The sequence below is a fragment of the Sminthopsis crassicaudata genome, chromosome 4 (genome assembly GCF_048593235.1).
Source record: "Sminthopsis crassicaudata isolate SCR6 chromosome 4, ASM4859323v1, whole genome shotgun sequence".
In the NCBI taxonomy this organism is placed as follows: Eukaryota; Metazoa; Chordata; class Mammalia; order Dasyuromorphia; family Dasyuridae; genus Sminthopsis; species Sminthopsis crassicaudata.
In genome coordinates this window covers 427,454,259-427,468,455 of record NC_133620.1, presented here as the reverse complement: position 1 = coordinate 427,468,455, position 14,197 = coordinate 427,454,259, and the positions used below count along the sequence as shown (strand labels likewise).

General features: G+C 40.6%; 1 protein-coding gene across 2 annotated transcripts in view; it reads right to left on the bottom strand.

Moving 5' to 3' along the window:
* Nucleotides 1–14,197, bottom strand: part of GPR61 (G protein-coupled receptor 61) — a 77,459-nt gene that overhangs the window by 20,318 nt on the left and 42,944 nt on the right. For both annotated transcript variants that reach the window (XM_074262910.1, XM_074262912.1), the window contains exons 2-3: nucleotides 4,899–5,114; nucleotides 4,441–4,654 (exon numbers count right to left, since the gene is read on the bottom strand). The gene's annotated coding sequence lies outside the window, so the exon portion shown is untranslated. The remainder of the gene's footprint in view (nucleotides 1–4,440; nucleotides 4,655–4,898; nucleotides 5,115–14,197) is intronic.

Genomic DNA, 14,197 nt, shown 5'->3' with positions numbered 1-14,197 from the left:
CTGGAAATGAGGCCAAGGAATTCCAATCCCAAGGTGAACATCTTCACCACCAAGAAGTGCAAGAATGCCCAGTTCTCCCAGTAACAGGATGTGGATGACCCTTTGTACCCTCCCAATAAAGCAAAAGGGGCCTTAGGGAATCCCTATTTGAGACCTTCCCAAAGAATCCAGGAGAGAACCCTTGACCTTCTTTCCCCCACCCCCAACCAGGAACCTCAAGCTAGCTGCCAGAGCCCAGGTGACTGCCAAAATCAGCGGAGGGTTGGCTGAGGGGAAGCTGTGCCTTCAGGAAAGAGACTCCATTCCCAACAGAGTCTCACCCAAGCCAGCTCCCCAGCTTAATTAGATACTGAAACTGGCATTGATCTGTCCCTGAGCTCATTATGTCACAGCTGGAGAACATCTGGCCAGTATTTTTCCAGGCCATTAGCTGTTTTCCGGGGTGGAGGGGGGGGAAATGGGGTGTGGGAGAGCACAGGAATCAATATTGTGTCTGGCTGAGCTGGTCCAGGAAAGGAGCTGCTGGGGCCGCCTCCTTCAGCACTTCTGGTTCTGCAGTTCCCCAGAAGCTCAATCACAGGAGCTGGGATCCTTCAGCTCAGACACAGAAGCTCCCTTCCCTCCCTGCCAGGAGACTGGCTTTCCATGGCCCCGATTTATGTTTCCTCTGAGATTTCTCTCCATATAGAGGGAGAGAGGCCTGGGGTCAGTGAGTTCATCCTGGAATCTTTAAGAAGAATCCTTAAGAATCCAATTTGCTACTTCCCAATAATGGCAGTTGTCCCTGTTGGCTGAAAGCTCTCCTTTCTCCAGCCTGGGACCAAATCGGGTTTCATAGTGAGTTTCATAAGAACCGCTCTGATTCTTGGGGGAAAAGATAAAAACCCATACTTGCAGATAAGCATTCAGCTCCTGGAGAGGATGCTGCTGATCAGAAGCTGTCCTGGGGGGTATAGATTCTCAAAACCATTATTACACTCTGAGGCTGGCTGAGGTTCATTTTATTCAAGAAGGGTTTTATTTTTGTTTTTTAGTTCCTCTTAAATTTTAGAGCTCCCGTGGCCTGTTTCTATATGTCACAAATTCCTTCTTCAGGTTTTACATCTAAACTTCAATCTAACCTTAGAGATTGTGGGAGAGACTGTATTTTTGTAAGAATACACTTGCTAAACTTTACCTCTTTCCTAGCCCTGCCAGAGTCTCCCTTAGTGGTGTTACAAACAATAATTCCTCAAAAGTCCTGTATCCTCCAACTTTGCCCATCCTGCTAAGCAACTCTACCACCATCACTCCTTTCCTCCCCCATCCCCAGATGCTATAAGAACTTTACATAATAATTTTAACTCAGAATAGCAATCTGCCCAACTTGTTTAAAGTTTTTTGAGTTTCCAAATAAAACAATGCTTGATTTCGATCCTCCCCATCCACTCTGAGTATTTTGGAAGTATCAGATGGAACCCGCCCAGTGAAAATTTCCTTTGCTGCTGCCCAAATTGATCCAGTCCAAACTGAATACCTTGGGTTGGATTGATCTGGCCAGAACTCTCCCAGAACTTGTTCTCATTAATAGTCACAGAGCAGGGATGGGATGGGTATAGGCAGGGAAGGGAAGATAAGTCTTGGTTTGCTACTATTCAAATTACTTCAGTAAATTTAGCTGTAGGTTCTCAGGAATGTCACTCACTGTCCAAGACGTAGTTGAGTCTAGATCTATTAAGTAATGATCAATAAGCATTTATTAAGCATTTCTTATGTTCTAGACACTGTGCCCAGATGCTCAGGATAGAAATATAAATGTGTGACAGTCCCTGTCCTCAGAGTTTATATTCTACTAGCTGAGGTGGGAAGGGGAAAAGTATATAAATCACATTGGAGATTGGTGGCCAAGGAAGGAAAGTTAGGTCTACATAGTAATAGAGATCTTAGATTGTCACACATTTTCAAGCAGTAATGTTAACATTTTACCTTTATTCTCTGAGTAAGAGGGGAAGAAGGGAAGCTGTTGTGCATTGGGGCCAGGCAGATGGCAATATAGTTCTATTACTCAGACCCTGTTATTCTGGCAGATGACTGGATAGGATGCCATATTCTCCCATCTCCCAACAGCTCAGAATGAATTCTGTCCTTCAGGCTCTCCAGGACAATGATCCTGGACTCTGAAGCAAGTGCACTCTCCTCTCTGCCTCCCTCACCTCCATGCATTGTTGATTGAAGTGAATTTGGGAAGTCTCTATAAGTCCTGGTTAAGGCCCATTCCCAGACCTCTGGGTATTCCATTTGGTAAGTTCTTAATATATGTTTGGTGAAGGAATTAATGAATGCAAAAAGCCTAACTTCATTTATTTTGATACAATGACTTTGAGAATCCTTCGATATACTCAACATATTTATACCAGAGTTATTAAAAAATATTTCTGAGGATAGGGACTGTGTTGTTTTTTAATCTTTCTATCAGATAATGGGATAATAGTCCAGGTGTTATCTCATAACCCTGAGCTGCTAAAAGAGTTGTCATTTGATAGAAATAAAATTGATAAAGAAATGGATTAAGACTAAGGTTGTTAGAAGGTATAGACAAGTTCCCTTTCTATACTAGTAGAGGATAAAAGTTTCAAAAATTTTGGTCTCAGGACTCCTTTACACTCTTTTTTTGGGGGGAAATTTTTTAATGTATATATTTTAATTGTAAAATAATTTAATATTCATTTAAAAATATTCTGAGTCTTAAATTTCTTCCCTCTATCTTCCCTTTTTCCTTTCCTTGAGAAGACAAGCAATTTAATGTAGATTATACCTTTACACTCTTAAAAATTATTGAGAGCCCTAGAAGGCTTTTATTTATGTGGGATATATCTATTTATATTTACTGTATCAGAAATTACAACTGATACATTTTTTAAAAATTACTTATTAATTTAAATATGATGATAAAACCATTGTACATTAACAAAAATATTTTCATGAAAAATAATTTTCCAAAACAAAACAAAAAAATCTCATAAGTGTGTCTGACCTAGGCCAATTGGTTCAATCTCCTGTGACTGACCTGGTTGTATCAAAACAAAATCTCCTCATACTTCACCACCACTTCCATTTTATTTGTGATTTTTAAACCTAAGTATTAAGATTTTACATTTATTCCTGTTCAATCCAATTTCATTAGATTGAGTCTCATGTCATAGACTAATTTTGTTTTGATCCTGACTCATATATCCAACAACTTAGCTATCCCTTTCAGATTTGTGTCCTCAGCAAAATTGATTAGCCTTTATCTATGCTATTGAAAAAGTCAAATAGCACAAAGCTGAATACAGATCCTTGTGGCAATAGATATGCTTCCAATTCAAAATCAAACCTTAATCAAATGCTTTTTTGGCCCAATCATTAAACTAGTTTTGACTCTACCTAATTGTACCTTCATCTGGCCTCTTTTTTCACAATAATGATATAAAAAACTTTGCTTTGCTAAAACTCTAGGTAAAGTGTAGGAACAGCATTCCTCTGATCTACCAGTCTTGTCAGAAAGGAAATGAAGAAAAGGAAAAAAATTATGTCATGACCTATTCATGATGAAGCTATTTTGTTGCTTAGTAATCACTACTTTCTTTCCTAGATGTTCACAAACCTTCCCTTTAATAAAACATTCTAGAATTTTGCCAGAAATCAAACTATAAGCCTATTGTTTGCAGATTGAGTAGCTTATTGTTTACATACTCCATTTTTTCTTTCTTTTGGGGAAGTTGGGTCATTTGTCTTTCTCCCATTCTACATACAGCACCACCACCCTACCTTTTTATGATCTTCCAGAGATCACTAATCATGGCACAGCAAACCCAGTCTACTAGTTTTTTTAAATGCCCTAAGATTAAATAGTTCTTCTTTCCTCCTTTGCCCTCAGTTTCCTTGAAGAGGAATTTAGGCCACCAGATCTCTAAAATTCCCTTTAGTTCTAACTATTCTGTGAGTCTTTGAATTTTACTAAATCCTAATAATAGATTTTTCTAATGTCATTACTAACAGGACCAGATGTTATTATGATATACATTCAGACTTATTGAGCAATTAAAATAATATCCATTTGGATTTATATAACACTTTAACAAACCTGCTTTCTCATTTTCTCTTCATATCATTCTTGTCAAGTGGGTGGAAATAGGGACTACTCTGTCTATGTGTAGTTAAGACTAGCCAGCATTGCTATATCACCTTAAAAAAGCTTTACATCTTATTTCCTCATCATAGTCCTGAGAGGTTGGTGCTATTATTACCCACATTTTACAGATGAGGAAACCAAGGCTAATGAATCATAACAGAGGCAAAGCATATTAAAGATAGGATTTGAACTGGGATCTTCCTGACCCAGGTCTAGCAGTTTATCTACCATACCACCTAGCTGCCACCTCCATGGGGAAATCAGTCTGGAAAGAACAAGAGACTTACCTAAAACCATACAGCAAACCAGAGGTAAAGCAAGCGTCAAACAGAAAGTTTTTAACCCCTCAGTCAGTCTTGGAAATCTCTTGAATGGGTGATACGGAATTCATGTCTGAGTCTGTTAAAAGCTCTGGTTTTCCAAGTGCCATTTTGCCCATTGCTGGTCCCACCTCCTCTCAAACTGTTCTTTGTCTTGCTCTGTTGTATCAGGATTAATTGTCTGAAAACAGAAATGTTGAGAACAGAAATGTCAAGAATGATTTGTGCTTCAGCTCCCTCGGTGACTCAGCTGCCTTAGAGGAGGCTGGGTGGCACAGTGGATAGGGCTCTGGACCTGGAGGTGGGCAGACCTGGATTTGCATCTAGGCTTGGACAAGTACTAGCTGAAGTCTGATCCTGGACAGGTTAGCCTGTGTCCAACTCAGTTTCTTCATCTGTAAAATGGGGATACTAATAGCACTTACCTCCAAGTGTTGTTGGGAAGATCAAATGAGGTAGTAATTGTAAAGCACTTAGCATAGTGCCTTAAAAGTAGTAAATATTTTTTCCCTCTCTGCCAATTCTATTGGTTGAACTTCTTCCACATTATGTATTGGTGGCGCAGATCCATAATACCACAGAGGAGCAGCAAGGGAAGAGCTCCTCATTTTCCTATCATGGGTTTGCATATGGACTGCTGCCTGGAGAGAGATAGAGCAGGGCAATTCATGTCCATAAATATCATACCACCATTTCCCCGGTCCCAATTTCCCTATCCTCCTGCCAGTTTCCTACTGATAGCTACTCTCTCAGGATCTCAGACCTCAGACTCTTTGAAATCTTCCTGAGTCAGAGAGGGAGTTCCCAGCCTTCTTTGCTCTGGATAAGTCTTCATGACTGAAAGAGGGGGAGATGGGGAGCATTGATTGGTAGAAGGAGAGGAATGTCATATGGGGATAAGGACTAGCTCAGTCTGATCAAGTGAGCAAATTGATGAGCTTGGAACTTTACAAACCAAAGGGCCCAGGTGGAGAAAAATGAAAGAATAGGGATCATCAAATGTCAGGGCTCCAAGGAGCCCCCCAGGTCTCCTTGCTTATCCCCCTCGTTTTCCAATTAAGACCCCAGAAGACAGAACAAAATATCATGGTCACACAAGTAGGTTAGTGGCGGAGCCCAAAGAGTAACCTAGGTCGCATGACGCCATGCTGGCTCTCAATCCATGGGAATGTCCTATAACACGGGCTGAAGAAACGGTATAAAGTCTACAGCGCTCTGCAGCTCCAGTCCCTCAAAGCCTCATCTCTCAATCAGGGGCCTTCCTAAAAGCGTTATCCAGGATAGAATGGGTCCCTGTCATGGTCATGATGAAGATTCCCTTGGACCAACTGAGAATGTCTGAAATAAATGGCATGAAATGGAAAGCAGAGAGACTCAGGGGCTCGAGGAAAAGAGGGTGTCTGCCTCCATGAGACACCAAGAAAGGGAGACCGAAAAGGGATGGAAATTTCCCCATCCTAACTAAGAAGCAGGCTTGGAATAGTATCAGCCTGCTGCACCACCACTCCAGCCCCGTCTCGTTAGTAAAGGCAAGCAGCAATCAGGGAGATAATTAGCTTGCTGTTATTTATTCCCTGCACTAATCAGCGGCCCACTGCTAGCAGAGCAGAGAGGGCTCCCGCCCCCAAAGCAGTAGGGGTTCTCGGGGACCTTTAGTAACCAGCCAGGAGACAACAGGCAGAAGACAAAGGGGATTGGAGGCAGGGAGAGGGAGAGGGAGGGGGAGAGAGGGAAGGAGGAGGCAGAGGCCGGGACCCAGGGACTGAGGGTGTCTACACAGTCAGGGCCGTGCTGGGAACCAAGCTCAGGTCACTACAGGAAGGCTGCTCCCAGCTCCCTGTTCGGTTTCACTGCAGTCAAATCTCCTCTTTCCGAAGCGGCTTTCAAAAAAAGATGACATTTATCAAAGCCTGCTGAGTGGTGACCTTGGAGCCAGGGAGAGAGGCAGAAAGGGAGGGAGGTGGCAGGCGGTATCTGCAGGAGCAGGAACGGAGAGGGGATGGAGAGGCAGGGGAGGCGGAAGGGGGAGAGAAGCCCAGGTGCTTCTTTAATTAAGAGAGCTGCAGGTAGGGAGGCAGTATTTTTAAAACCTTAAAGTGATTGGGAAAATTCAGGGTAAGGATCATGGCTTTTGATGACTTCCCTTCCCTCCCTATCCAACTCCCTTCATCCTTTTTTCCGTAGGTATGCAACCTCAGCCAATACTATCCAGTCTAAAGAAACTGGCCAGAGATCAGGCTTGGGGGGGGGGGAGGCAGAGATACCTGCGAGGAGCCCTGAAAGTTCCTAGGTTCATAGGATCAGTTCACCTCAAATTTAATAAACATTAATACAAGGGAAATATGCCTGGGCCCCCCAATCTGTAGGGATTATCCTCTTGTCTGCTCATCCTATTATTGATGTTCCCATTAGGATTGTGGACCATGTGGTTGAAGCCTCCACACCATAATCCTTAGTCAGTTACTTTCTATGTGGTTTAATTCAACAAACACTGACCTAGCACCTGATATGGGTAGCTGCTTACTGTCTTCCTCCCCACACTCACCCATCTTCCAAACTTCCCTGTTTCTGTCCAGGAAATAATTGTCATTCTAGTCACCTAGATTTGCAAGTTGTAGTCTTTCTTAGCTCCTGTCTAAACTTCCCTCCATACTGGGTCAATTAACTGCACAATATCTCATGCATCTGTCTCCTTATTTACGTATATATAGCCACACATATACACCCCCAGTTCAGAACCTCCTCACTTCATTCTTTTTTTCACTTTTTATTTAATTTTAATTAAAGCTTTATATTTACAAAACATATACATGGGTAATTTTTTCAACACTAATCCTTGCAAAATTTTTCTGTTCCAAATTTTTCCCTCCTTCCCCCCACCCTCTCCCCTAGCTGGCAAGGAGTCCAATGCATGTTAACTATATTAAAATACATGTTAAGTCCAATTTATGTATATGTATTTATTCACTTATCCTGCTGCACAAGAAAAATCAGATCAAGAAAGAAGAAAAAGAAAAACTGAGAAAGAAAACAAAATGCAAGCAAATAACAGAGGGTGAGAATGCTAAGTTGTTCTCATTTCATTCTTGCACCATTGCAATGACTTCCTAGTTGGGGTCCTATTTTACAAGTATGCAATCACACACAGAATCTCATCACTTCATCCTTGCAATGACTCCTAGTTGGGTTCCCTGTTTCAAATCTCTCCCCATTCCAATCCATCTTCCCCACAGCTACCAAAAATCTTTCCTAAAGCATAGGTATTACCATGTCACTCTCCTACCCAATAAATCTTTTAAGTGTCTTAATACCTCTAGTAACAAATAGAAACTTTTTTTTTTACTCCAGAAAGTCATTCATAGCCAGACCCTGCTTTCCTAGCCTTCTTACACATCATTTCCCTTCACGTAGTCATCGGTTTGGCCAAACTGATCTGTTGTATTTGGCACTCCACCTCCTTGCCTGGAATGCACTTCCTCCTAACTTCTCTCTCTCTTAAAATACTTGGTTTCCTTTAAAGCTCAGTTTAAAAGCCAGTTTCTAAATTTATGAAGCCTTTCCTGACCACTTGCCATCACTGCTCCCCCCCTCCTCCCACTGCTAATGCCTCTCTCTCAAAATGATCTTGTTTCTACTTTGTATATTATGTATATATTGTCCCCCTAGCTAGACTGTAAATTCCTTGAGGGCAGAGTTTATTTCACATTTGCTTTTGTATCCCAAGTAATATTACCCAGTGCTTGCCACATAGTAGGCACTTATTAAACACAATTTAACTGACTGTGGGATACTGCCTCTTCACAATTCACAATTTCTGGCACCAAAGGGATGGACCAGGTCAAATTGTGAATAGTTCCAAGGCACTGGCAAAGAGATGCGATAACAAAGAGGAGTCCTTGGGAAAAGAAAGAGGCAGAATTAACTCTTCATCCCCCACACATACTCCTCCCATCTCCCCACTTCCCAGAATGAGTCCTCCTCCCTTAGTCTCTTCAATCTAGTCATCAGTAAAAAAATGCTAGTGTCACCATGGCAACTAAACTGAGACACATTCTGATCACCCCAAATACCAGACCTGGACAAGGAGAGCTTAGAGATGTTGTCTGGTTGGGAAGAAGAGGAGGAGGAATGTCAACAAGCACAGGTCAGGAGCCCAGATTCATATCCTGGATCCAGGGGATTAAAACTCCATCAGCATTCAGAGTCACAGAGTAGGTAGAAGTATCCAAGGGAACAATCACCCAGGAGAGCCCGTTTAGCCCTCACACAGTCTCTCGAATATTTTAGGATTAGCCTAATCAGGAAGATGAGTTCAAAGCTGGCCTCAGACACTCACTAGCTGTGTAATTCTGGAAAAGTCATTTCACTCTCTGCCTCAATTTCCTCATTTGAAAAAACACACCAGAGAAGGAAATGGCAAACTACTTCAGCATCCTTGACAAGAAAATCTCAGTGGGATTATGAAGAGTTGGACACAATTGAAAATCAGACTGAACAGCAAAAAACAGGAAAAGGGAAGCACTTCCAGTCTCTAGACTAATAAAGTATATTCTCTTAATGATTTGGGGGTAGAGAGATGGAAAGGCTTCCTCCTCCTGGGGAGAGGAGTTCAGAGGCAGAGTCATCTCTTCGTCACACACATGCATCAGCTCTCTCTTTCTCATCACTTCCCATGTCAGGAGTGCTGACCATACATCATGAGGGTGGAATATCACCGGTGATAAGCTAGTCCCATAATCTTCCTTCACTTGGGTCCTACTATCTCCTCAAGCCAGGGTCCAAAGTCTCTCCTAACTTTCACAGCCTAATTGGAAGAATCAGCTGTCTACACGGTTTCTCTACTTTCTCACCTCCCACTCACTCATCTTTTTTCATTCTGGCTTCTATCTCTACTACTTAATTGAATCTTCTTTCTCCAAGGTAACCAATGAGATTCTCATTACAGAAAGCCATGTCCTTTGCCTTTATCCTTCACTTGGTCCTAGTTACCACACCTTCCTTCTGGACAGTCCCTCCATTCCTGCTCTCCCTATGTGTAGGATTGATGCTTCTCAGCCTCCTTTACAGAATTATCCTCAAAATACTTGTTTCCTATCCATGAATAGAGCTCCAGGGCTCTCTTTTCTCTCTACATCCTCTCTCTTGGTGAGCTTATCAGCTCTTTAGGGGTCCATCTATCATCTCTTTGCCAGTGACTCCATGAATTAGTATCATTGTACATTTGTAGGGATAAATGCAAAAGAAAGATGATCAATCTCTCCAGTCCATATTTCCCAAACAGTTGGAAGCTGATGATGTCTTAAGTGAATGATTTTGTGGTAAGTCGACATCCACAAAACAAAAGGAAAAAGCCCATACGTAAAACTTACGCATCCAAATGAGATGTTTTTAAGAAGAATCGTCTCTACAGCTACCTGGAGTCTCAGAAAAGCTTATAGAGTTTGCAGATCTTAAAGTCTGTGTCTCAAGGTGGGCCTGTACCAGCCAGTCTATAGGCAAATACTGTGTGCCAGGCACAAACTCTGGGGGTACAGAGAAAAACAAAAGAGAATCTCTGCCCCCAAAGAGATCACAGTCTGGAAGTGGAGGGAGGCAGGGGAGAGACCACATTCAAACTACTATGTATAATCAATCAATCAATCAACATTTGTTAAGTACCTATTATGTGGCAGACCTTGTACTAAGTTTTGGGGTTACAGAGATGGGCAAAAGGCAGTTCCTGTCCTCAATGATCTCCCAGTCTGATGGGGAAGCAGCATTCAACCAATTATGTACAAATGAGATATATCCAGGATAAACTGGACATAACCAACAGAGGGAAAGCATTAGCATTTAGGAAAGGTTTCTCTTAGAAGATGGGATAGACACTTCTGTGGTCTCAGATCAGTTCATGAGGGTGCAGCAACAAAGACATCTCCCCAGCATTCCCCTTTTCTGCCCAAAATGTCCCAGTTCTGATGTACGTCAGTAGTCTTTTACCACTTTTCTTCCGGAAGATGGGAGGAAAATTCTCAAGCCGAAACTGGTGGGGAAGAAAGGAGTTATTTGTTACTTCTGTTCCCAGATCTATGTCTTGAGATCTCTGCGCACTGTAATTGATTGAAAGGGCAAAGTACAATGAAAGAGGGGTAAAGGAATCTGGCATATACTGCGGCTAACTTTGAAGATTTATTGAGCCCATTTTTATAGAGATACAAGGTTGATCTCATGGTCTTGGCTAGACTCTGAAAAACAATATATAAATTTCCCAGAGCCCAGGGGCTTGTCCCTGCCCACAAGTGGTTATTAGTTCATAAAGAGTTTCTTGGCAAAACAAAGAACAAGGGTACCATTGTAAGTTCATGGCCTGAATGTCTGATTTAACTATTAACTCTTTTGTGTCAATCCCTAGGTCCTAAAACAGTTCTTAAGCTGGAGTCTATGAACTTACACACACACACACACACACACACACACACACACACACACACGACTATTTCAGTATAGGGTTTTCCTTTGGAATCCTATGTATTTTATTTTATATATTTAAACATGTCATTTCAAGAAGGGATACACAGGCCCCACCAGACTGCTCATGGGGACCAAGACACAAAATATGATTAAGATCCCTTGGCCTAAAGCTTGCTACTATGCTATAAACAACTTAACATCTATTCAGGGCTTTGGGGCAGTGCCTCTTCTAGTGGTATATATAGTGAACAGATTACTGAAATTGGAGACAGAAAGGCCTACGTTTGAATCTTGCCTCAGACATGTACCAGCTGTGTGATGCTAGGCAAGTCATTAACTTCCTTCCACATCAGTTTCCCTATTTGTAAAATGAGGAAAATAATACTACCCTTTGGAGGAGACCTTAGACATGAGATAAAACTGAAACTTTTAGCATGCTAAGAAGGAGTTTTTAGGAGCTGGAGTGAGAAAAAGGGAAATCTAATCTCTATCATTAGAGACCAGACTTCCTCAGGACTGAACCTGCATTAGACCATGTACATGGATGGAAAAGCAATGGACAGAGCACCCCAGCACTCTGAGCTCATTAATGCTTCTTTATTTTTAGAAGAAACAGTCTCTACCTTCAAGGAGCCTACATTCTAAATAGGGGAAAACAGCACAACATATACTGGAGATAGATAATTAGGAAAGGGTGAAATCACAAAGATGATGAATAGGGTAGTTGAGCAGTGGAAGCAACAGTAGTTTTCATTTTATTTTGTTCTCAGAACAAAAGGTATGAAGTGATTATCTCTGCCTCTCTCCCATTATCTCTGTTCCCTGGGTTAAATTCTAGTGCCATCTTTACTTTCTTGACTTTGCTAGTTCTTTATTTAGCATATTTATTAGAGATGATGGAGTTAACCATGAGTTTTGATCTTTCCCATGCTCGGAACCTTGCTGACAGTTCTTAGTTGATCTCTGGAATATATTTATGTATCAAAAATAACTGGCAATACAGCCAGGAGGCACTATTCTCTTAGTAGCTTATAAGAGCGATAGAAAAGCTCTGAATCCCTCTGAATGGACCAGAGCTTTAGGGGATGTATCTTTCCTTTGGACTTTCAGCAAGGTGAGAGAAGAAAATTTCTCTCCTTCCCTTCCTCCCTAGGACCCCATCCAACAGCTTTGGCAGCCCAGAGTGAATACATGACACTGGGCCATTAATGTGAACTGGCCTAGGTGAGTCTAAAATGGGGACTCAAGTCCTTGGCTGCTTTTTCTGCTTTGTATTGCTTTCCAGAGCATAGCTCACTGAATGGTGATCTGGAGAAATGGAGATTTCTAGCCTCAGCAGCTACCTCTGTGTTTGAGATGACTCATGTTTCTATGTTAGGGCTGGTTGCCCAGCAGGATATGATTCTTGCATTATCCCATTGTTAAAAGAGAGGATAGCCATTACCAGGAGGATGCTGAAGCTGAAAGAATGAAGCCCCAAGCCACACCTGGCTGTCCAGAAGAAAAGGACCTTTGTAAGTTATTGAGACAGTACAGATCCTAAGTGAATATGAAATATCAGCATCCTAAAAGTCTCTCTTCTGGGAATCTTCACTTCCTAGGAATATATAATAATCACTTATTAGCTATGCAACCTTAGGTAAGTCACTTAGTTACCTTAACTATAAAATGTAGATAATAATGGCACCTACCTCCTAGGTTTTTGTGAATATCAAATGACATAATATTTATAAAATACCTGATACAAAGTAGGCTCTTAAGGAATACATATTACTTTCTCTTATTCCCCTAGAACAGAACTGATGAGTTATCATTTTATATTTTAAATATTTGTTCATGAATATGTATGAATCTTTTGTGTTTAAAGCATTTACTTCGTGATAGAGGAACAAAGAGCTGTCCTGTAACTTTCTATCACCTTGTACAATGGTCAGTACCTTTTCTGGAAGTGATCTTATTCATCCATTGTAGAAGAAACTCTATCCAAAAGCCATTTCTAAGTTTTCTTTGAGAGACTGCCCCCCGAATCCTGGGGCCACAGGGCAACACTTCAGAGAGTTCAAGAACAAGTGTGACTCCTCTTTTTTTTTAGGATTCAGGCTATCCCAGGTTGAGACCCAATCCATTTGAGTCCAGAGGTGGAGATCTTGTGAGTAGAACCTCATATATACCCAGATATAAAAGTCATATATATATATATATACACACATACACAAACAGATATATATATATTTGTATATATACATACACATATATGTATATAATACACATATATATGAACGTGCATTATTTCCTCAAAAGAATATGAGTTCCATGAAAATCATGAAAATCATAGACTGTTTCACTTTTATATTTGTATCACCAATACCTAGTCTGGATTGTTGATTGATAGACTCATTTATAGACAGAGGCTTTTCCCTAAAAGTCAGTCTCTTCTACACAAATAAAGTCAGATCTAAACAACTGGAAAAATATCAAGTGCTCATAAGTAGGTCAAACAAATACAACAAAAATGACAATAATATTTAAACTAATCTACTTGTTCAGTGCTATACTAATCAAACTCCCAAGAAATTATTTTATAGACCTAGAAAAAAACAATAACAAAGTTCATCTGGAAGAACAAAAGGTCAATAATTTCCAGGGAATTAATGAAAAAAATTATCAATGAAGGTGGCCTAGCTGTGCCAGACTTAAAACTATATTATAAAGCAGTGGTCATCAAAACCATTTGGTACTGGCTAAAAATTGAGTAGTCGATCAGTGGAATAGGTTAGGATCACAGGACAAAATAATCAATGACTATAGCAATCTAGTGCTTGACAAACCCAAAGATCCCAGCTTTGGGGATAAGAACTCACTATTTGATAAAAAATGCTGGGAAATTAGTATGGAAGAAACTAGGCATTGATCCACATTTAACACCATACACCAAGATAAGGTCAAAATGGGTCCATGATTTAGACATAAAGAACGAGATTATAAATAAATTAGAAGAACATAGGATAGTTTACTTCTCAGATCTGTGGAGAAGGAAAGAATTTGTGACCAAAGAAGAACTGGAATTCATTACTATACACCAAATAAATAATTTTGATTGCATTAAGTTGAAAAAATTTTTGTACCAACAAAACTAATGCAGACAAGCCTAGAAAGGAAAAAATAAATTGTGAAAACATTTTTTACATTTACATTTACATTCTGATAAAGGCCTCATTTCTAAAATATATAGAGAATTGACTCAAATTTATAAGAATTCAAGCCATTCTCCAAT